Raw genomic sequence first — 23,124 nt, 5'->3', positions numbered from 1 at the left:
TACACTGGGTCTACAAAACATTATGAACACCTGCTCTTTCCATGACATAGACTGACCAGGTGAATCCAGGTGAAAGCTGTGCTCCCTTATTGATGTCTCTTGTTAAATCCACTTCAATCAGTGTAGCTGAAGAGGATGAGAGAGGTTAAAGAAGGATTTTTAAGCCTTGAGACAATTGAGACATGGATTGTGTATGTGTGCCATTCAGAGGGTGAATGGGCAAGACAAAATATTTAAGTGCCTTTGAACGGGGTATGGTAGTAGGTGCCAGGAGCACCGGTTTGTGTCAAGAACTGCAACGCTGCTAGGTTTTTCACACTTAACAGTTTCCTGTGTGTATCAAGAATGTTCCACCACTCAAAGGAACTTGACACAACTGTGGGAAGGGTCATTCTACAGATTCGGTGACATTTCAGTATTGTCAGTGTCCCAAGATGTACTAGTGTTATAACTTGTCAGAACATTTATCAAACTACACTTAAATTACAACATTTCAAAGTTTTACATGTTTTTAATATGGAGTAGAGAATATGATTTTAAACAGAGATGAATTTCAATACTTATATGTTTGCTTTTCTTAGGAGTATTAAGAATTTCGCCTGTCCCTATTGACCATCATGCAAATGGCGTGACTCATTTTGAGTACACAGTGTTAAATAATAATGCTTTTTTTTTGTTAAATTAATTGTATATGCCCCCTTATTATGCATAATCCATTTTCTCAGCATAAGACATTTTATTTTCTGAGAAATTCAGGCTTTTACCCCTGTCCTTGTATTTCTTTCAACCCCGTAACGCAACAATACCCCCACTCACAATTAAATAATGGTTTGATCCTGTGGACATCATTTATGAGGAAGTGACATCATACAAGTCTTCAGAGAAGCCTGGTGTGACAAGTGGTAAGCTGCTCTCTCACTTTTTATAAATATTTCATGTTTTTTAAGCACATATGGGCTTTGTCAATCTCAGGTATTCAACTCTGTTGGGGGGGAATTCATAGTTAAGATTTTACCAAGAATTGTTTTTATAGCTATGAAGTATAACAATGTCTTTTGTTGAATAAGGCCATGTGGCACACTGCTAGCTGCTAGCATCCCGAATTAGCAACAGATTAGCACAAAATCTTCAACCCTGTCACATTCAACCCCATCACATTTTTCAATGTTACGGGGTTGAATGGCTGTTAAATCTTAGCAATATTTAATGTATATTGCTTAATACCAATCATATTTTCTTGTTGAATGTTTGTTGTTTACGGTTTTACAGTATCAACTAAAAGTACGAGGAATTTTTGAAAATAATAACTTTAAAAAAGTGACAATTAATTTGTTCTCTCTCCTATATACATTGACATATTTAGGAGTATTATCTGCAAGTTCATGTTCATTTTACTACATAGTGATTAAAAGGATACAATATTTAGTCTTGAAGAGTAAGCAGGTCATTGACTTGACCTTGACCTACAATTTCAGATTCAATTCAACATGTCTGCAGATGAGTGCCTTATCCATATTGATTTTTCAGAAAACTTCACCTGCAGATATGGGACAGAGATACAGTCTGTTCACTTTGGTTCATCTCATGAACAGGCCGTCCCTCCACACAGGTGTCCTCTACGTTGGACAGAATCAGCAACCAACTTGCTTCACCACCATTTCTCCATCAAGGAATAAGGCTCCTCCTGCTATCTGGGCACACCTCAGTCCTGTGCTTGATGACCTGCAACATACCCACCCCAACATATCAACAGTACACTTCTTCAGCGATGGCCCTTGTACCCAGTACAGGCAAAAAGGCAATTTCTTTCTGTTCAGCACAGAACTGGCCAAGAGGGGCTTGAGGGCAGGGTCTTGGAATTTCTTTGAAGCAGGGCATGGGAAGGGAGCACCAGATGGTGTTGGTGCAACCCTAAAAAGAACCGCAGACAGGCTGATAAGTCAAGGATGTGACATCCCAAATGCTCATACTCTGTACAGGGTCTTAGAGGAGAACAACACTGCCATCAAGCTTTACTTCATTGAAGACGAGGCCATCGAGAAAGCCGTCCAAGGTATGCCAGCCAATTTGCCAGTAGTTCCATCCACAATGCGGATCCACCAAGTTGTTTGTGTGGCTGCAAGGCAAATTGCCTACCGTGATGTAAGCTGTATGTGCACAGTCCACAACAAGAAACTGGAATGCCAGTGTTTCAATACACAACATTTCACATTTACCCCTAAAGTTACATCAGTCGTGTCACAGAGGGAGGTTGATTGGGCAAATCCAGACATATGCGGGAAATGGTGCGTGGCCAAATATGATGACGATTTCTATCCCGGAATAATTCTAGCCACAGATGAATCCCATGTGCAGGTCAAATGCATGTGCTGTGCTGGACCAAATAGGTACTTCTGGCCACTTCTTGATGATATCCTGTGGTATCCATTTGAGGACATCTTGGAACACATTGATCCCCCCTAAACCGGTGACTTCTAGGCACATGGAAATACAGAAGGAAGTGTGGGCTAGGCTCTCTCAGTAAAAATGGTGAACAAACTGTAGGCTTACCTATAGGTTATTAATGTTAAGATGTTTGCTTAATGTTCAAACATTCAAACAACACAGACAATCCTGCCATTACTCTGGATATTTCTATGAAATCAATGAAATGTTGTAACTGTTGTTAGTTTATTAATGTGTTTTAATCTGTCTAGATTTCATCTTGATTGTTTAAACTTTAAAAGCTATGTTGACAGTAGTTTAAAATGTTAAAAAATGGCAACATGTGACCTATATAGGTTATCAATGTTAAGATGTTTGCTCAATGTTCAAACAGACTCCTGCCATTATCAGATGGATATTTTTATGAAATCAATGAAATGTTGTTACTGTTATTAGTTCATTAATGTGTTTTACTCTGTCTAGCTTTCATCTAGATTCTTTAGATTTTAAAAGCTATGTTGACAGTAGGTTTAAAAATGTTTAAAATGTTTAAAAAATGGCAACATGTTAGTGATCTCAAAAGATAAAACATATGACACGTGATGCTTTTCACTCAACCCTGTTACATGATTTTCAAACTGTTGCGGTGCATTCATCCCTGTTACGAGATTATTTTTTTACATTTTTGTATTAAATACACAAAATATAACATCAATAGTGTTTTTATTGTGTGTATTAAATCAGGGTAAATAAGGCTATTTCAATTTTGTCAGGAATTACGCAGCATTCTTGCACATTTCTTGCGAAAATGTGGAGTTAGATTAGAAATTTCTTCATCGTAAACTGGAAAGGATGGTGCTGGTCAGTTTTTCTTGATTTTCTCTTTAATTACAATATGCCATTATTTACAAGGGACATCTAAACTGTGAGATTATGCCAGAAGCTGATCTCAAGCTTATTGGAAAAATGAATAGTTGAATAACAAAATGACTGTGACGGGGTTGAATTAAATTGGGACTTGTTTGAGAAAATAATACAGAATAATAACTTAATACTCTACATTGAGATGGGAAAAGGTATTTTCTATCAAGTACACACATTACTTTGTCACATCAAAAAAAAAAAGCTTAAGATTTTAATGTTCATTGTTTCATCCTCCTCAATCACAAAAGGCACCGAATCTGTAGAATGACCCGGAAGCATTGGAGTCAACGTGGGCCAGCATCGCTGTGGAACGCTTTCGACACCTTGTAGAGTCCATACCCTGACGAATTGAGGCTGTTCTGAGGACAAAAGGGGGTGCTAATCAATATTGGTTGAGGATATGTACTGTTTGGTGTAGCACAGAGAATTTTTGACCAACCTTAGCTTGGCGATGCTGTCTTCGTCCTCGATTCGGGGAAACAGGAGTTTGATAAAATGTCCATGTCCAGTTGCAGGGGGTCAGTTTGAATTTAGAAAATGTTCCATGATTAAAATAAATACTTTTGAGATGGTTTGGGGTGAGTTGGACCGCAGAGTGAAGGAAAAGCAACCAACAAGTGCTCAGCATATGTGGGAAATCCTGACTGTTGGAAAAGCATTCCTCATGAAGCTGGTTGAGAGAATGCCAAGAGTGTGCAAAGCTGTCATCAAGGCAAAGGGTGGCTACTTTGAAGAATCTAAAATATATTTTGATTTGTTTAACACTTTTCTGGCTACTACATGATTGCATATGTGTTATTTCATTGTTTTGATGTCTTCACTATTATTCTACAATGTAGAAAATAGTAAAAATAAAGAAAAACCCTTGAATGAGTAGGTGTGTCCAAACTTTTGACTGGTACTGTATATGAATGTCCAACATCTGTTTGGTGCTACTTAGAGTTTTTCAGTTAAATTTATTATACAAAATTCTTGCAACCAATAGAATGTTATATATAAGGGGAATATAACCATCCCAGCTCTGCAGATTTTGCTGCGAAGAGACAGAATAATTAGATCATTAGATCAGTGACTCGGTTAATAAGGAAGTGTTCAGATGACGCAGATGGTAAGCTACAGGACTGTTTTGCTATGTTCCGGGATTCGAGTGGCGCAGTCGTCTAAGGCACTGCATCGCAGTGGTAGCTGTGCCACTAGAGATCCTGGTTCGAGTCCAGGCTCTGTCGCAGCCGGCCGCGACCGGGAGACCCATGGGCGGCGTACAATTGGTCCAGCGTCGTCCAAGGTAGGGGAGGGTTTGGCCGGCAGGGATGTGGGTTAGTTTCCCACGGGGGGCCAGTATGGAGAAAAAGTAAAAAAAAATAATAATAATAATAAAGTATGCATTCACTAACTCTGGATAAGAGCGTCTGCTAAATGACTAAAATGTCAAATGTACTCCACATCAGTCACTGGCTTCATCAATAAGTGCATCGATGACGTCGTCCCCACAGTGACCGTACGTACATACCCCAACCAGAAGCAATGGATTACAGGCAACATCCACACTGAGCTAAAGGGTAGAGCTGCCGCTTTCAAGGAGCGGGACTCTAACCCGGACGCTTATAAGAAATCCCGCTATGCCCTCCGACGAACCATCAAACAGGCAAAGAGTCAAGGAGTACTAAGATTAAATTACACTACACCGGCTCCGACACTCGTCGGATGTGGCAGGGCTTGCAAACTATTACAGACTACAAAGGGAAGCGCTGCCCAGTGATACGAGCCTACCAGACGAGCTAAATAACTTCCATGCTCGCTTCAAGACAAGCAACACTGAAGCATGCATGAGAGCATCAGCTGTTCCGGATGACTATGTGATCACGCTCTCCGTAGCAGATGTGAGTAAGACTTTTAAGCAGGTCAACATTCACAAGGCCGCAGGGCCAGACAGATTACCAGGACGTGTACTCCAAGCATGCGCTAACCAACTGGCAAGTGTCTTCATTGACATTTTCAACATGTCCCTGACTGAGTCTATATTACCAACATGTTTCAAGCAGACCACCATAGTCCCTGTGCCCAATAACACTAAGATAACCTGCCTAAATGACTACCGACCCGTAGCACTCACATCTGTAGCCATGAAGTACTTTGACAGGCTGGTCATGGCTCACATCAACACCATTATCCCAGAAATCCTAGACCCACTCTAATTTGCATACCACCCCAACAGATCCACAGATGATGCAATCTCTATTGCACTCCACACTGCCCTTTCCCACCTGGACAAGAGGAACACCTACGTGAGAATGCTATTCATTGACTACAGCTCAGCATTCAACACCATAGTGCCCTCAAAGCTCATCACTAAGCTAAGGACCCTGGGACTAAACACCTCCCTCTGCAACTGGATCCTGGACTTCCTGACGGGCCGCCCCCAGGTGGTAAGGTTAGGTAACAACACATCTGCCACGCTGATCCTCAACACGGGGGCCCTTCAGGGGTGCGTGCTCAGTCCCCTCCTGTACTCCCTGTTCACCCATGACTGCATGGCCAGGCACGACTCCAACACCATCATTAAGTTTGCCGACGACACAACAGTGGTAGGCCTGATCACCGACAACAACGAGACAGCCTATAGGGAGGAGGTCAGAGACCTGGCCGTGTGGTGCCAGGACAACAACCTCTCCCTCAACGTGATCAAGACAAAGGAGATGATTGTGGACTACAGGAAAAAAGAGGACTGAGCACGCCCCCATTCTCATCGACGGGGCTGTAGTGGAACAGGTTGAGAGCTTCAAGTTCCTTGGTGACCCCATCATCAACAAACTATCATGGTCCAAACACACCAAGACATTCGTGAAGATGGCACAACAAAGCCTATTCCCCCTCAGGAGACTGAAAATATTTGGCATGGGTCCTCAGATCCTCAAAAAGTTATACAGCTGCACCATGGAGAGCATCCTGACTGGTTGCATAACCGCCTGGTATGGTAACTGCTCGGCCTCCGACCGCAAGGCACTACAGAGGGTAGTCCGTACGGCCCAGTGCATCACTGGGTCCAAGCTTCCTGCCATCCAGGACCTCTATACCAGGCGGTGTCAGAGGAAGGCCCTAAAAATTGTCAAAGACTCCAGCCACCTAGTCATAGAATGTTCTCTCTGCTATCGCACGGCAAGCGGTACCGGAGCGCCAAGTCTAGGTCCAAAAGGCTTCTTAACAGCTTCTACCCCCAAGCCATAAGACTCCTGAACAGCTAATCATGGCTGTTTGCATTGTCCCCCACACCCCACCCCACCCCACCCCCTCTTTTACGCTGCTGCTGCTCTGTTTATTATCCATGCATAGTCACTTTAACTCTACCCACATGTAAATATAGCTCTGGAAAAAATTAAGAGACCACTGCAAATTTTTCTTAAATCAGCATCTCTACATGTATGACAGCCATTCCATTCCAGTGTCTGTTGAATTCCAACACAGGCACATCTCATTCTACTGAATTAGGGACTGATTAGGTGATCACCTGAACCAAATATTATTTAACGAGGAAAAGTATAAAAACCACTGCTTTGGTCATCACTATCCTCTTGCAATAGGACCAGCTGGATGGCAAGAACAGTGCTAATAGTACCTCAACAGTAATATTAATAAAAAAATAACTATTGACCACGCCAAAAGAGTTGAAAAGGAAAGTTTTGAGTGAGGAAAAGAAGGGTTCAATTCTGGCTTTACTGGCAGAGGGATACAGTGAGCGTCAGGTTGCTTCCATCCTTAAAATTTCAAAGACGTCGGTTCATAAGAACAAGGTCAAGCAGAGGGCGAAAACAACTCTCTACTGACCGGGATGACCGCCAACTCATTAGAATGTCACTCAACAACCTTAGGATGACATCAAGTGACCTACAAAAAGAATGGCAAACGGCAGCTGGGGTGAAGTGCACGGCGAGGACGGTTCGAAAGGGCTGGGGTGAAGTTGTGCAAAGCTAGAAAAAAGCCCTTCATCAATGAGAAGCAAAGAAGAGCCATGCTGAGGTTTGCAAAAGACTATAAGGATTGGACCATAGAGGACTGGAGTAAGGTCATCTTCTCTGATGAGTCCAATTTTCTGTTTTTCCCATCACCTGGTCGTCTAATGGTTAGACGGAGACCTGGAGAGGCCTACAAGCCACAGTGTCTCGCACCCACTGTGAAATTTGGTGGAGGATCGGTGATGATCTGGGGGTGCTTCAGCAAGGATGGAATCGGGCAGATTTGTCTTTGTGAAGGACGCATGAATCAAGCCACGTACAAGGTTGTCCTGGAAGAGAACTTGCTTCCTTTTGCTCTGACATTGTTCCCCAACTCTGAGGATTGGTTTTTCCAGCAGGACAATGCGCCATGCCACACATCCAGGTCAATGAAGGTGTGGATGGAGGACTACCAGATCAAGACCCTGTCATGGCCAGCCCAATCTCCAGACCTGAACCCCATTGAAAACTTCTGGAATGTGATCAAGAGGAAGATGGATGGTCACAAGCCATCAAACAAAGCCGAGCAGCTTGAATTTTTGCGCCAGGAGTGGCATAAAGTCACCCAACATCAATGTGAAAGACAGGTGGAGAGCATGCCAAGACGCATGAAAGCTGTGATTGGAAAATCAGGGTTATTCCACCAAATATTGATTTCGGAACTCTTCCTAAGTTAAAACATTACTATTGTGGTTCGAGGTCTGACAACACTGCATCTTTTTTGTTATTTTGACCAGTTGTCATTTTCTGCAAATAAATGCTCTAAATTACAATATTTTTGGGGGGAATTTGGGAGAAATGTTGTCAGTAGTTTATAGAATAAAACAAAAATGTTATTTTTACCCAAACACATACCTATAAATAGTAAAACCAGAGTAAACTGATAAGTTTGCAGTGGTCTCTTAATTTGTTCCGCAGCTATATTACCTCGACTAACCAGTGCCCCTGCAGATTGACTCTGTACTGGTACCACCTGTATATAGCCTCCCTACTGTTCTTTTATTTTACTTTATTTTTTATTTTTTTACTTATCTATTTTTTACTTAACACCTTTTTTTCTTAAAACTGCATTGTTGGTTAAGGACTTGTAAGTAAGCATTTCACTGTAAGGTCTACACCTGTTGTATTCGGTGCATGTGGCAAATAACATTTGATTTGATTTGGTCTGGTTTTGGTGCTGTCCATATGTGGCTTGTTTTTGTAATAGCAAAAAAAAAATAGCACTGCTGGGTGATTTAAAAAGTAATAGTCAATCGATCCATAATATAATAAAACTCTTAGCAAAAATGTTTATCAATATGTCGAATCTATAAGAGTAGAAAGGTTCAGAACGTTTGTGAAACATCACAGCACCGTTGGAAAATATATGGCAAATAAAAATCAAGTGGAGCTGAAGGATGGGACTAAAAACAAACAAAAGATAACTATTGTTGTCCATTACTTTACTCCAATTAGGAGAGGGGTGGTAGGATTAGGGGAAAATAATAATGGAAAATATGTTGGGGGGGGGAAATATACAGTGGGGAAAAAAAGTATTTAGTCAGCCACCAATTGTGCAAGTTCTCCCACTTAAAAAGATGAGAGAGGCCTGTAATTTTCATCATAGGTACACGTCAACTATGACAGACAAAATGAGAAAAAAAAATCCAGAAAATCACATTGTAGGATTTTTAATGAATTTATTTGCAAATTATGGTGGAAAAAAAGTATTTGGTCAATAACAAAAGTTTCTCAATACTTTGTTATATACCCTTTGTTGGCAATGACACAGGTCAAATGTTTTCTGTAAGTCTTCACAAGGTTTTCACACACTGTTGCTGGTATTTTGGCCCATTCCTCCATGCAGATCTCCTCTAGAGCAGTGATGTTTTGGGGCTGTCGCTGGGCAACACAGACTTTCAACTCCCTCCAAAGATTTTCTATGGGGTTGAGATCTGGAGACTGGCTAGACCACTCCAGGACCTTGAAATGCTTCTTACGAAGCCACTCCTTCGTTGCCCGGGCGGTGTGTTTGGGATCATTGTCATGCTGAAAGACCCAGCCACGTTTCATCTTCAATGCCCTTGCTGATGGAAGGAGGTTTTCACTCAAAATCTCACGATACATGGCCCCATTCATTCTTTCCTTTACACGGATCAGTCGTCCTGGTCCCTTTGCAGAAAAACAGCCCCAAAGCATGATGTTTCCAACCCCATGCTTCACAGTAGGTATGGTGTTCTTTGGATGCAACTCAGCATTCTTTGTCCTCCAAACACGACGAGTTGAGTTTTTACCAAAAAGTTCTATTTTGGTTTCATCTGACCATATGACATTCTCCCAATCCTCTTCTGGATCATCCAAATGCACTCTAGCAAACTTCAGACGGGCCTGGACATGTACTGGCTTAAGCTGGGGGACACGTCTTGCACTGCAGGATTTGAGTCCCTGGCGGCGTAGTGTGATACTGATGGTAGGCTTTGTTACTTTGGTCCCAGCTCTCTGCAGGTCATTCACTAGGTCCCCCCGTGTGGTTCTGGGATTTTTGCTCACCGTTCTTGTGATCATTTTGACCCCACGGGGTGAGATCTTGCGTGGAGCCCCAGATCGAGGGAGATTATCAGTGGTCTTGTATGTCTTCCATTTCCTAATAATTGCTCCCACAGTTGATTTCTTCAAACCAAGCTGCTTACCTATTGCAGATTCAGTCTTCCCAGCCTGGTGCAGGTCTACAATTTTGTTTCTGGTGTCCTTTGACAGCTCTTTGGTCTTGGCCATAGTGGAGTTTGGAGTGTGACTGTTTGAGGTTGTGGACAGGTGTCTTTTATACTGATAACAAGTTCAAACAGGTGCCATTAATACAGGTAACGAGTGGAGGACAGAGGAGCCTCTTAAAGAAGAAGTTACAGGTCTGTGAGAGCCAGAAATCTTGCTTGTTTGTAGGTGACCAAATACTTATTTTCCACCATAATTTGCAAATAAATTCATTAAAAATCGTACAATGTGATTTTCTAGATTTTTTTTCCTCAATTTGTCTGTCATAGTTGACGTGTACCTATGATGAAAATTACAGGCCTCTCTCATCTTTTTAAGTGGGAGAACTTGCACAATTGGTGACTGACTAAATACTTTTTTTCCCCACTGTATATATATATACACTACCAGTCAAAAGTTTGGACACACCTACTCATTCAAGGGTTTTTCTTTATTTTTACCATTTTTTACATTGTAGAATAATAGTGAAGACATCAAAACTATGAAATAACACATATGGAATAATGTAGTAACCAAAAAAGTGTTAAATAAATCAAAATACACTGCTCAAAAAAATTAAGGGAACACTTAAACAACACATCCTAGATCTGAATGAATGAAATAATCTTATTAAATACTTTTTTCTTTACATAGCTGAATGTGCTGACAACAAAATCACACAAAAATTATCAATGGAAATCAAATTTATCAACCCATGGAGGTCTGGATTTGGAGTCACCCTCAAAATTAAAGTGGAAAACCACACTACAGGCTGATCCAACTTTGATGTAATGTCCTTAAAACAAGTCAAAATGAGGCTCAGTAGTGTGTGTGGCCTCCACGTGCCTGTATGACCTCCCTACAACGCCTGGGCATGCTCCTGATGAGGTGGCGGATGGTCTCCTGAGGGATCTCCTCCCAGACCTGGACTAAAGCATCCGCCAACTCCTGGACAGTCTGTGGTGCAACGTGGCGTTGGTGGATGGAGCGAGACATGATGTCCCAGATGTGCTCAATTGGATTCAGGTCCGGGGGAACGGCGGGCCAGTCCATAGCATCAATGCCTTCCTCTTGCAGGAACTGCTGACACACTCCAGCCACATGAGGTCTAGCATTGTCTTGCATTAGGAGGAACCCAGGGCCAACCGCTCCAGCATATGGTCTCACAAGGGGTCTGAGGATCTCATCTCGGTACCTAATGGCAGTCAGGCTACCTCTGGCGAGCACATGGAGGGCTGTGCGGCCCCCAAAGAAATGCCACCCCACACCATGACTGACCCACCGCCAAACCGGTCATGCTGGAGGATGTTGCAGGCAGCAGAACGTTCTCCACGGCGTCTCCAGACTCTGTCACGTCTGTCACATGTGCTCAGTGTGAACCTGCTTTCATCTGTGAAGAGCACAGGGCGCCAGTGGCGAATTTGCCAATCTTGGTGTTCTCTGGCAAATGCCAAACGTCCTGCACGGTGTTGGGCTGTAAGCACAACCCCCACCTGTGGACGTCGGGCCCTCATACCACCCTCATGGTCTGTTTCTGACCGTTTGAGCAGACACATGCACATTTGTGGCCTGCTGGAGGTCATTTTGCAGTGCTCTGGCAGTGCTCCTCCTGCTCCACCTTAAACAAAGGTGGACGTAGCGGTCCTGCTGCTGGGTTGTTGCCCTCCTACGGCCTCCTCCACGTCTCCTGATGTACTGGCCTTTCTCCTGGTAGCGCCTCCATGCTCTGGACACTACGCTGACAGACACAGCAAACCTTCTTGCCACAGCTCGCATTGATGTGCCATCCTGGATGAGCTGCACTACCTGAGCCACTTGTGTGGGTTGTAGACTCTGTCTCATGCTACCACTAGAGTGAAAGCACCGCCAGCATTCAAAAGTGACCAAAACATCAGCCAGGAAGCATAGGAACTGAGAAGTGGTCTGTGGTCACCACCTGCAGAACCACTTCTTTATTGGGGGTGTCTTGCTAATTGCCTATAATTTCCACCTGTTGTCTATTCCATTTGCACAACAGCATGTGAAATGTATTGTCAGTCAGTGTTGCTTCCTAAGTGGACAGTTTGATTTCACAGAAGTGTGATTGACTTGGAGTTACATTGTGTTGTTTAAGTGTTCCCTTTATTTTTTTGAGCAGTGTATATTTTATATTTGAGATTCTTCAAATAGCCACCCTTTGCCTTTATAACAGCTTTACAAAAAACATATATGGGGGATTGAAAATGATGCAGACGATTACATTGATGGAAGCCACAATATATCTGCAATATTAAAGCTGATCTACCCCCTAAAAAAATTAATACAATTAAAAAGTGTTATGAAATGTAATGTCATGTAATATTTTGTTGTTTTTTGTAATATTTGTTGTAATATTTTATTGTATATAACTGCCTTAAAGTTGCTGCCCCATATAACTGCCTTAATATAACTGCCCCATGAAAAGTAGCTGCTACCTTGGCTGCCTAAAGGGGATCCTTAATAAATACAAATACGTCAGATCTTTTCACATCAGATCTTTTTCAGAACTAATCTGATTGGTCAAAAGACCAATTAGTGGAAAAAAATATCCTAATTGGGCTGCCTGTGTAAACGGTCTTGGCCCTTTATTTGGCTTCCGTACACTAGCAAAGGTGTTTGCCATTGTGGGCTGGGGAAGCTGAGACTCTTTGTGCTTGTGGTGAAAGGTCTTGTCCTGTCTGCGGTGTACGGCCAGCTGGATAAGACTCTGCCGGAAGTGGTGTAGGGCATCTTAACCACAAACTGTTTAGACCTCTTGCAGAAGATTTGCTGATACGGCACGTCTCCAGGAAGCATTTTTGTGGAAGGGACGTAGGGCAACACGCCTTTTGTTGGTAAAAATGTCAACCGAATCTTCAACCTAAGTGTTTAGTGACAGGCTAGTGTATTGTTTAGGGACAATGAGGGACATTGAGAGGAAAGATCAGTGAACAAAGTGAATGGGCTGGGAAAAGTGTGAAAAGTCTTAGGAGGGCAGGTTCTAACACAGTATGAATTGTTGTGTATGGAAGATTGAGGAGAAATGGCACCTTTCAATCGTTCTCATACACAACAATACATTTACTGTCTAAGCACAACCCTCGACAACCAAAACCCCTTCCTCATCTCAAAGACCTGTCTGTAAACCTCCCCAAGCCCATTGACTTTGACAGATCATTCTTAATAGCCCTTCGCAGGGGATTTTTGTAGAAATGTCTTTGTATTGTGTTTTCAGAATCTGCATAGAAAATAATGAGTTGGTTGTGTCATTAATGTTGTAGTCTTGATTTGATACCTTTCAGTGTCCCTTGTTGGTTTCTGTCCCACAATCTTGTTGTGCTCCATAACCGCAAGGTGTGCCCGCTGCCTCATGTTCGTGTACTCAAAATGCCGCCGCTCTGGGATATTCTTCAGCAGGGCACTGTGGAAGGACTCCAGATAACCGTCAAAGAGAAAGGTCAAAAGAGAAAAGGGGTAGACTAAATTGATGACATTGTCTGGAAGGTACTCTTGACGTCCTCAGGCTACCTCAAACCACCTGTAACCCCATAACACAAACACAAACCATACAAACACTATCCAATTAATGTTTATTCCTGAACCAGTATGCGGCCTTACTGGACACGTTGATATGGCAAATCTCCTTTAAGCCCAGGAAGCAGCCATTCAACTTGCCATTCACCACCTTTTCAAGCTTAATAATGTCAGAATACATTAGTTACTCACCAAATGTGGAGTTTCGATTATCAACTATCGTCATTTACTGCCGTCGCGGCCGGTATGTACTTAAAAATATCTAAATAAAAGTTAAATGCAACCGAAAAAATGCCTCTTCGCCATATCAATGTCTCCTGTAAGGACAGATTCTGGTTCAGTTTATGCCATGCTTACTGTAAATTTAGCTATCTTAGCAGTCAGCTTGTAAATATTTTGTGCTTATTCTGGGCTTATTAGAACACATTTCTTTCCATGCAGCAATCAGCTGTATGAGGATTTGGAAGCTTTTACCACCCTAGAGTTGATATTCCGCTGATAAAAGACATACACTACAAAAGTATGTGGACACCTGCTTGAACATCTTATTCCAAAATCATGGGCATTAATATGGAGTTGGTTCCCCTTTGCTGCTATAACAGCCTCCACTCTTCTGGGAAGGCTTTCCACTAGATCTTGGAACATTGCTGCGAAGACTTGCTTCCATTCAGCCTCAAGAGCATTAGTGAGGTCAGGCACTGATGTTGGGCGATTAGCCCTGGCTCGCAGTCGGCATTCCAATTCATTTCAAAGGTTTTCGATTGGGTTGAGGTCAGGGCTCTGCGCAGGCCAGTCAAGTTCTTACACACCGTTCTCAACAAACCATTTCTGTATGGACCTCGCTTTGTGCACGGGGGCATTGTCATATTGCCATAAAGTTGGAAGCACAGAATCGTCTACAATGTCATTGTATGCTGTAGCGTTAAGATTTCCCTTCACTGGAACTAAGGGGCCTAGCCTGAACCATAAAAAACAGCCCCAGACCATTATTCCACCTCCACCAAACTTTACAGTTGGGACTATGCATTGGGGCAGGTAGCGTTCTCCTGGCGTCCTCCAAACACAGATTCATCCGTCAGACTGCCAGATGGTGAAGCGTGATTCATCACTCCAGATAACACGATTCCAGTGCTCCAGAGTCCAATGGCGGCGAGCTTTACACCAGTCCAGCTGACGCTTGGCATTGCGCATGGTGATCTTAGGCTTGTATGCAGCTGCTCGGCCATGGAAACCCATTTCATGAAGCTCCCGACGAACAGTTATTGTGCTGACGTTGCTTCCAGTGGAGTTTGGAACTCGGTAGTGAGTGTTGCAACCGACGATTTATACACGCTTAAACACTCTGCGGTCCCGTTCTGTGAGCTTGTATGGCCTACCACTTCGCGGCTGAGCCGTTTTTGCTCCTAGACGTTTCTTCACAATAACAGCATTTACAGTTTACCGGTGCAGCTCTGACTTGTTGGAAAGGTGGCATCCAATGACGGTGCCACATTGAAAGTCACTGAGCTCCTCAGTAAGGCCATTCTACTGCCAATGTTTGTCTATGGCGATTGCATGGCTGTGTGATCGATTTTATACACTTGTCAGCAACGGGTGTGGCTGAAATAGCCGAATCCACTAATTTGAAGGGGTGTCCACATACTTTTGGTGATTTATGTAAATAATTGTCATGTAGCAAACAGCTACATAGTGTAGGCCTACTTAAACCTTTCTTTGCCAATAATGATATCACTGTGTAGGATGTCTGATTATGAAAAAAACCTGAAAACAGGTGGAGGACCTTTATTCTGTGATTGTGGAATGCGCATGACTCTGCCTCTGTTGATGTGTCTGGTGTGAATATCCAGGCCGTATATATATATATATATATATATATATATATATTATTATTATTATTATTTATTTTTTTGTCATTTAGCAGACGCTCTTATACAGAGTGACTTAGTTAGTGAGTGCATACATTTTATTTTAATTTTTTTATACTGGCCCCCCGTGGGAATCGAACCCACAACCCTGGCGTTGCAAACGGCCATTCCCTCCCCTACCCTGGACGACGCTGGGCCAGTTGTACTCCACCCATGGGTCTCTCGGTCGCGGCCGGCTACGACAGAGCTTGGATTCGAACCAGGATCTCTAGTGGCACAGCTAGCACTGCGATGCAGTGCCTTAGACCACTGCGCCACTCAGGAGGCCACTGCGGTGGGGCTCACTCGAGACAGAGAGAGAAGGTTTTGACATTCTTGCCTCCACTTGGAAACCAAATGTTGGTTGATAACGAGAGTGAAGTGTCAGAGGTCGGGAAGGTTGTGAAGGATTAAATAAATATATTCATAATTTTTTTCAGTTTTAGAGTTTGAAAATATGCTGGCCCAACCGGGCCATATGAAAGCTTGATTAACTGGCCCGGGGTGCTTAGCAGGTGTTTCCGAGCCAGCGGGCAGCCCTGAATGTCGAGCCCTGAAATGCGCTTGTTCTAGCTTGTGGTTTGGATAATTTTGATGTTCATGACAAAAACCTAATATTATTAATATAGTAGTGACTATATGCCGTGGCAGAGACGGGGTGAAATGTCCCTTTTAGACTGTTCCCAACCCCTGCCGAATTATGCATACTGTGTGTGTGTGTGCATGTGTACATGCATGTGTGTGTCTGTGTGTGTGTTACATGTGGGACATCGTATTTATTGGAGTATGTGTGAATGTGGACAGATGTCTGCCTGCCTGCCTGCCTGCCTGCCTGCCTGCCTGCCTGCCTGCCTGCCTGCCTGCCTGCCTGCCTGCCTGCCTGCCTGTCCCGTCTGTCCCAAAACACTAAAGCAAAAAACTCACCAGAAGCAGGCGGGCAGATGGAAAGGATGACTGGCACAGCTGTGACTGTATGCTGGCAGGAAAGTCCATATCTCCAATCTTCTTTGCTGATAGCGATTTTGTGTTTCCATAAGTGGATGAATTGGTCTAATTTAGCATGTATGGTAAAGCCTCAACTCTTAGCTACCTCTTCCAATTCAAATGAGCTCGGAGAAAAAGTGAATAATGACATATTTATTGTCTTGTGCACCAGTGATAAAAACGCTAAAATAGAGACATATTCTAATTGAGAGAGGCATCAAAGCAGACAACTCACCCGCCCAGCTTCGGTTGGGTCATTATAATTCCAAACAATACATTCTAAAATAAATCACACACACGCCTCGCACGCTTGCCTGATTGAGTTTAGTTTTTTAACTGACGCCTCCGTCAAACCCCTTCTTTTCATTCTTCCTGTCATCCCTCTCTAATCCCTCTCTCTAATCCCTCTCTCTTTCACAGATCTGTGTTTTAGTTTCTTCTCATGGCTGAAACAGTTAATCAAATCACATTTTATTTGTCAAATGCTTCATTAAGAACAGTTGTTGACTAACTGTGAAATGCTTACTTACTTCCCAACAATGCAGAGAGGAAAAATATTGAAATGATAGAAAAATAATAACACAAGGAATAACACAATGAGTATTGATAACTTGGCTACACAGGGTACCAGTACTGAGTCGATATGCAGGGTTATGAGGTAATTGAGGTAGATATAGGTAGGGATAAAGTGACTAGGCAACAGGATAGATAATAAACAGTAACAACTGTGTATGTGATGAGTCAAAATTGTTAGTGCAAAAAGGGTCAATGCAGATAGTTAACACACTATTTAGCAGTCTTATGGCTTAGGGGTAGAAGATGTTTAGGGTCCTGTTTGTTCCAGACTTGGTGCATCGGTACCGCTTGCCGTGCGGTAGCAAGGAGAACAGTCTATGACTTGGGTGGCTAGAGTCTTTCACAATTGTACAGTGGCTTGCGAAAATATTCACCCCACTTGGCATTTTTCCTATATTGTTGCCTTACAACCTGGAATTAAAATGTGTTTTTGGGAGGTTTGTATCATTTGATTTACACAACATGCCTACCACTTTGAAGATGCAAAATATTTTTTCTTGTGAAGCAAACAAGAAATAAGACCAAAAAAAAAAAAAACTTACAGCTGCAAGTCTCTTGGGGTATGGCTCTATAAGCTTGGCACATCTAACCACTGGGATTTGTTCCCATTCTTCAAGGCAAAACTGCTCCAACTCCTTCAAGTTGGATGGGTTCCGCTGGTGTAAAGCAATCTTTAAGTCATACCACAGATTCTCAATTGGATTGATGTCTGGGCTTTGACTAGGCCATTCCAAGACATTTAAATGTTTCCCCTTAAACCACTCAAGTGTTGCTTTATCAGTATGCTTAGGGTCATTGTCCTTCTGAAAGGTGAACCTCCATTCCAGTCTCAAATCTCTGGAAGACTGAAACAGGTTTCCCTCCAGAATTTCCCGGTATTTAGCGCCATCCATCATTCCTTCAATTCTGACCAGTTTCCCAGTCCCTGCCAATGAAAAACATCCCCAAAGCATGATGCTGCCACCACCATGCTTCACTGTGGGGATGGTGTTCTCGGGGAGATGAGAGGTGTTAGGTTTGCGCCAGACATAGTGTTTTCTTTGATGGCCAAAAGCTCAATTTTAGTCTCATCTGACCAGAGTACCTTCTTCCATATGTTTGGGGAGTCTTCCACATGCCTTTTGGCAAACACCAAACGTGTTTGCTTATTTTTTTATTAAAGCAATGGCTTGTTTCTGGCCACTCTTCCGTAAAGCCCAGCTCTGTGGAGTGTACGGCTTAAAGTGGTCCTAGGACAGATACTCCAATCTCCGCTGTGGAGCTTAGCAGCTCCTTCAGGGTTATCTTTGGTCTCTTTGTTGCCTCTCTGATTAATGCCCTCCTTGCCTGGTCCGTGAGTTTTGGTGGGCGGCCCTCTCTTGGCAGGTTTGTCGTGCCATATTCTTTCAAATTTTTAATAATGGATTTAATGGTGCTCTGTGGGATGTTCAAAGTTTCGGATATTTTTTTATAACCCAACCCTGATCTGTACTTCTCCACAACTTTGTCCCTGACCTGTTTGAAGAGCTCCTTGGTCTTCATGGTGCCGCTTGCTTTATGGTGCCCCTTGCTTAGTGGTGTTGCAAACTCTGGGGCCTTTCAGAACAGGAGTATATATACTGAGATCATGTGACAGATCATGTGACACTTAGATTGCACACAGGTGGACTTTATTTAACTAATTATGTGACTTCTGAAGGTAATTGGTTGCACTAGATCTTATTTAGGGGCTTCATAGCAAAGGGGGTGAATACATATGCACACACCACTTTTCCATTATTTATTTTTTTGAATTTTTTTAAACAAGTTATTATTTACAGGTTGTAATGCAACAAAATAGGAAAAACGCCAAGGGGGATGAATACTTCTGCAAGGCACTGTATGGACTACCCTCTGTAGCGCCTTGCAGTCGGTTGCCAAGCAGTTGCCATACCAAGCGGTGATGCAGCAAGTCAAGATGCTCTCAAGTGGTGCAGCTGTAGAACTTTTTGAGGATCTGAGGGCCCATGCCAAATCTTTTCAGCCTCCTAAGGGGGAAGAGGCGTTATGTGGGAGTGTGTGAACCATGATAATTCCATAGTGATGTGGACACCGAGGAACTTGAAGCTCTCAACCCACTCCACTACAGCCCCGTCGATGTGGATGGGGGCGTGCTCGGCCCTCTGTTTCCTGTAGTCCACGATCATCTCCTTTGTCTTGCTGATGTTGAGGGAGAGGTTGTTGTCCTGGCACCACACTGCCAGGTCTCTGACCTCCTCCTTGTAGGCTGTCTCATCGTTGACGGTGATCAGGCCAACCACTGTTGTGTCGTAAGCAAACTTAATGATGGTGTTGGAATCGTGGGTGAAAAGGGAGTACAGGAGAGGACTAAGCAAGCACCCCTGAGGGGCACCCCTGTTGAGGGTCAGCATTGCAGATGTGTTGTTGCCTACCCTCACCACCTGGGGCGGGACGTTAGGAAGTCCAGGATCCTTACGTCCAGTATATAGTACTTACTGACCCTGTATATAGACACACACACCCAGACACACACACATTCACACACACACACACACACACACACACACAGACACACGCACACACACACACAGACACACACACACACACACACCGACACACATACACACAGACACACACACACAAACACACACACACACACACAGACACACACACACACACACAAACACACACACACAGACACACACACACACACACACACAAGCACACACTCACACGTGAATGAATCTAATCAAATCAACGTTTTTTTTTCTCACCTAATAAGACAGGTGTAGACCTTAAAGTAAGGTGCTTACGTACAAGCTCTTAACCAACAATGCAGTTTTAAGAAAGTATTTACTAAATAAACTAAAGTAAATAAATAAACAATTAACACAATAAAAAATAAAATAACGAGGCTATATAAAGGGGGTACCGGTACCGAGTCAAAGTGCAGGGGTATGAAGTTGTTGAGGTAATATGTACATGTAGGGAGGGGTAAAGTGACTATGCATAGATAATAAACAGAGAGTAGCAGCAGTGCAATGCAAATGGTCCGGGTGGCCATTTGGTTAATTGTTCTTATGGCTTGGGGGTAGAAGCTGTTAAGGAGCCTTTTGGACCTAGACTTGGCGCTCCGGTACCGCTTGCTGTGCGGTAGTAGAGAGAGCAGTCTATGACTTGGGTGAATGGAGTCCTTGACAATTTTTTGGACCTTCCTCTGACCATGCCTAGTGTAGGTCCTGGATGGCAGGAAGCCTGGCCCCAGTGATGTACTGGGCCGTACGCACTACCCTCTGTAGTGCCTTGCAGTCGGAGGCCGAGCAGTTGCCATACCAGGTGGTGATGCAACCGGTCAGGATGCTGTCGATGGTGCAGCTGTAGAACTTTTTGAGGATCTGAGGACCCATGCCAAATCTTTTCAGTCTTCTGAGGGGGAATAGGCTTTGTCGTGCCCTCTTCAAGACTGTCTTGGTGTGTTTGGACCATTATAGTTCGTTGGTGATGTGGACATCAAGGAACTTGAAGCTCTCAACCTGTTCCACTACAGCCCCTGTCGATGAGAATGGGGGCGTGCTCAGTCCTCTTTTGTTTCCTGTAGTCCACAATCATCTCTTTTGTCTTGATCACGTTGAGGGAGAGGTTGTTATCCTGGCACCACACGGCCAGCTCTCTGACCTCCTCCCTATAGGCTGTCTCATCGTTGTCTGTGATCAGGCCTACCACTGTTGTGTCGTCAGCAAACTTAATGATAGTGTTGGAGTCATGCCTGGCCATGCAGTCATGGGTAAACAGGGAGTACAGGAGGGGACTGAATACGCACCCCTGAGGGGCCCCCATGTTGAGGATCAGCATTGCAGATGTGTTGTTGCCTACCCTCACCACCTGGGGCGGGACGTCAGGAAGTCCATGATCCAGTTGCAGAGGAAGGTGTTCAGTCCCAGGGTCCTTAGCTTAGTGATGAGCTTGGAGGGCACTATGCTGTTGAGCGCTGAGCTGTAGTCAATGAACAGCATTCTCACGTAGGTGTTCCTCTTGTCTAGGTGGGATAAATTACAGTATAAATTTGTATTTTTACGTAACAATTTAAAATGTGGCAATGGAAGGAGCAAGGGGGAGAGAGAGGGAGAGGGGGAGGGAGAGAGGGATAGAGAGAGTGAGACTGTGTTTCACAAAGAGCGTTGTGCATCTGCCGGGGTTCCCGTGGCGATGCAGTGCATTATGGGATTGTTTGGGCCTGGCGGCGAGGCTGAGTTGTTCCATAATGTAACAAATAACTCTTAATGAATGTAAACTTAATGAGTCACTGATTAGATACAGTGCTACTGGGCTACAATAACACTGACAAGGGGGTAGATGGATAAAGAGATGGATGGATGGGTGCGTGGGTGCGTGGGTAGACAGATTGAGAGATGGATAGAAGGATGGATGGTTTGACAGATTAACAGACAAACAGGGTGAATAAACAAACAGGTCCCGTGTAGCTCAGTTGGTAGAGCATGACGCATAAACGGATGGATAATAAGTTGATGGAATGAAAGATAGAAAGAAATACAGTCAGAAGAAAAGAATGGCAGATTAACAAAAATGTGGGTTGTTTGGTTGACCCAACTTTTGGGTCACTTAGTTGGGTTATTTTTCTTACAAAACTGCTGGGTTATTGATGCTGGGTGCTGGGTTATTGAGGTATGACCTAGTGGGTTAGATCAGAAGACTGGAGGCGTAGTTTAGATGGGGTGGGGCTTTCAGATAGTTATTTTTAGCCACCCATGAGAGTAAATGTCATTCCTGTTCATCTGTTCTGTAGTATAGCTATCGCATGTTAAGGTCAAACTTTGACATTCTTTTAGTTTCAATGAGGATTATGGATGTGTCTGATTTCCCTAAAAGCCTATGTAAATAACAATGTTGTGATACAATAAGGTGGTATACCTTATTATAATATGTAATAAATAAACTTAATATTATAGAAGAATGTGTAAAATGCACAAAAATTAGGATTTGCAGTACGTAAACTTAACATGATGAAAAGGAATGACATTTACTCTCATGGGGTGGCCAATAAGATCTAGCTGAAAGCTAATAAGCCACGCCTCCTGAAAAGAACGTAAGGATTACATTAAAAAAAAGACACGGCTGCTAATCCAGCATGAGAGTAAAACATACCCAATTGATGGTTAAATTAACCCATGTGTGGGTAATCCCAACAACCCAATGTGTTGAGTTATTCATGCAACCCAACTGGCTATGTCAAAATAACTCAACATTTATTCTGTCCACTATGTAACCAGCGCTGGGTTATCAAATAACCCAAATTGGGTTGTTTTTAGCCCATCAATGATTTGAGCTGTGTCCCAAATAGTACCCTATTCCCTACATAGGACACTACTTTTGGCCAGAGCACTGTGGACCTTGGTCAAAAGTATTGCGCTACATAGGAAATTGGTAGCTTTTGTTGTTTACACACACACACACACACACACACACACACACACTTGTTCTTCTATCCACGTAGAGACCTAAAACTGATTTCCATTCAAAATCCTATTTCCCCTGCCCTTAACCCATAACCCTAACGCCTAACCCTAAACCTAAACCTAAACCTAACCTAACCCCTAAGCTTAAAATAGCCTTTGTCCTCATGGGGACAAATGTCAGATGTTACTATGGTATACTGAAGTATAATTACAAGCATTCCATAAGTGTCAAAGGCTTTTATTGACAATTACATTAAGTTTAAGCAAAGAGTCAATATTTGCAGTGTTGACCCTTCTTTTTCAAGACCTCTGCAATTCGCCCTGGCATGCTGTCAATTAACTTCTGGGCCACATCCTGACTGATGGCAGCCCATTCTTGCATAATCAATGCTTGGAGTTTGTCAGAATTTGTGGGGTTTTGTTTGTCCACCCGCCTCTTGAGGATTGACCACAAGTTCTCAATGGGATTAAGGTCTGGGGAGTTTCCTGGCCATGGACCCAAAATTTCGATGTTTTGTTCCCCGAGCCACTTAGTTATCACTTTTGCCTTATGACAAGGTGCTCCATCATGCTGGAAAAGGCATTGTTCGTCACCAAACTGTTATTGGA

At 43.3% G+C, this 23,124-nt stretch overlaps 1 protein-coding gene across 1 annotated transcript in view; it reads left to right on the top strand.

The window, feature by feature from the left end:
* Window positions 1–23,124, top strand: part of LOC121542009 (replication protein A 70 kDa DNA-binding subunit) — a 118,595-nt gene that overhangs the window by 63,955 nt on the left and 31,516 nt on the right. The gene's annotated exons all lie outside the window — the stretch shown is intronic.

Source organism: Coregonus clupeaformis, chromosome 27, assembly GCF_020615455.1.
Source record: "Coregonus clupeaformis isolate EN_2021a chromosome 27, ASM2061545v1, whole genome shotgun sequence".
Lineage (NCBI taxonomy): Eukaryota > Metazoa > Chordata > Actinopteri > Salmoniformes > Salmonidae > Coregonus > Coregonus clupeaformis.
The sequence above is the reverse complement of the archived record's forward strand: the minus strand, read 5'-3'. Positions and strand labels throughout refer to the sequence as shown.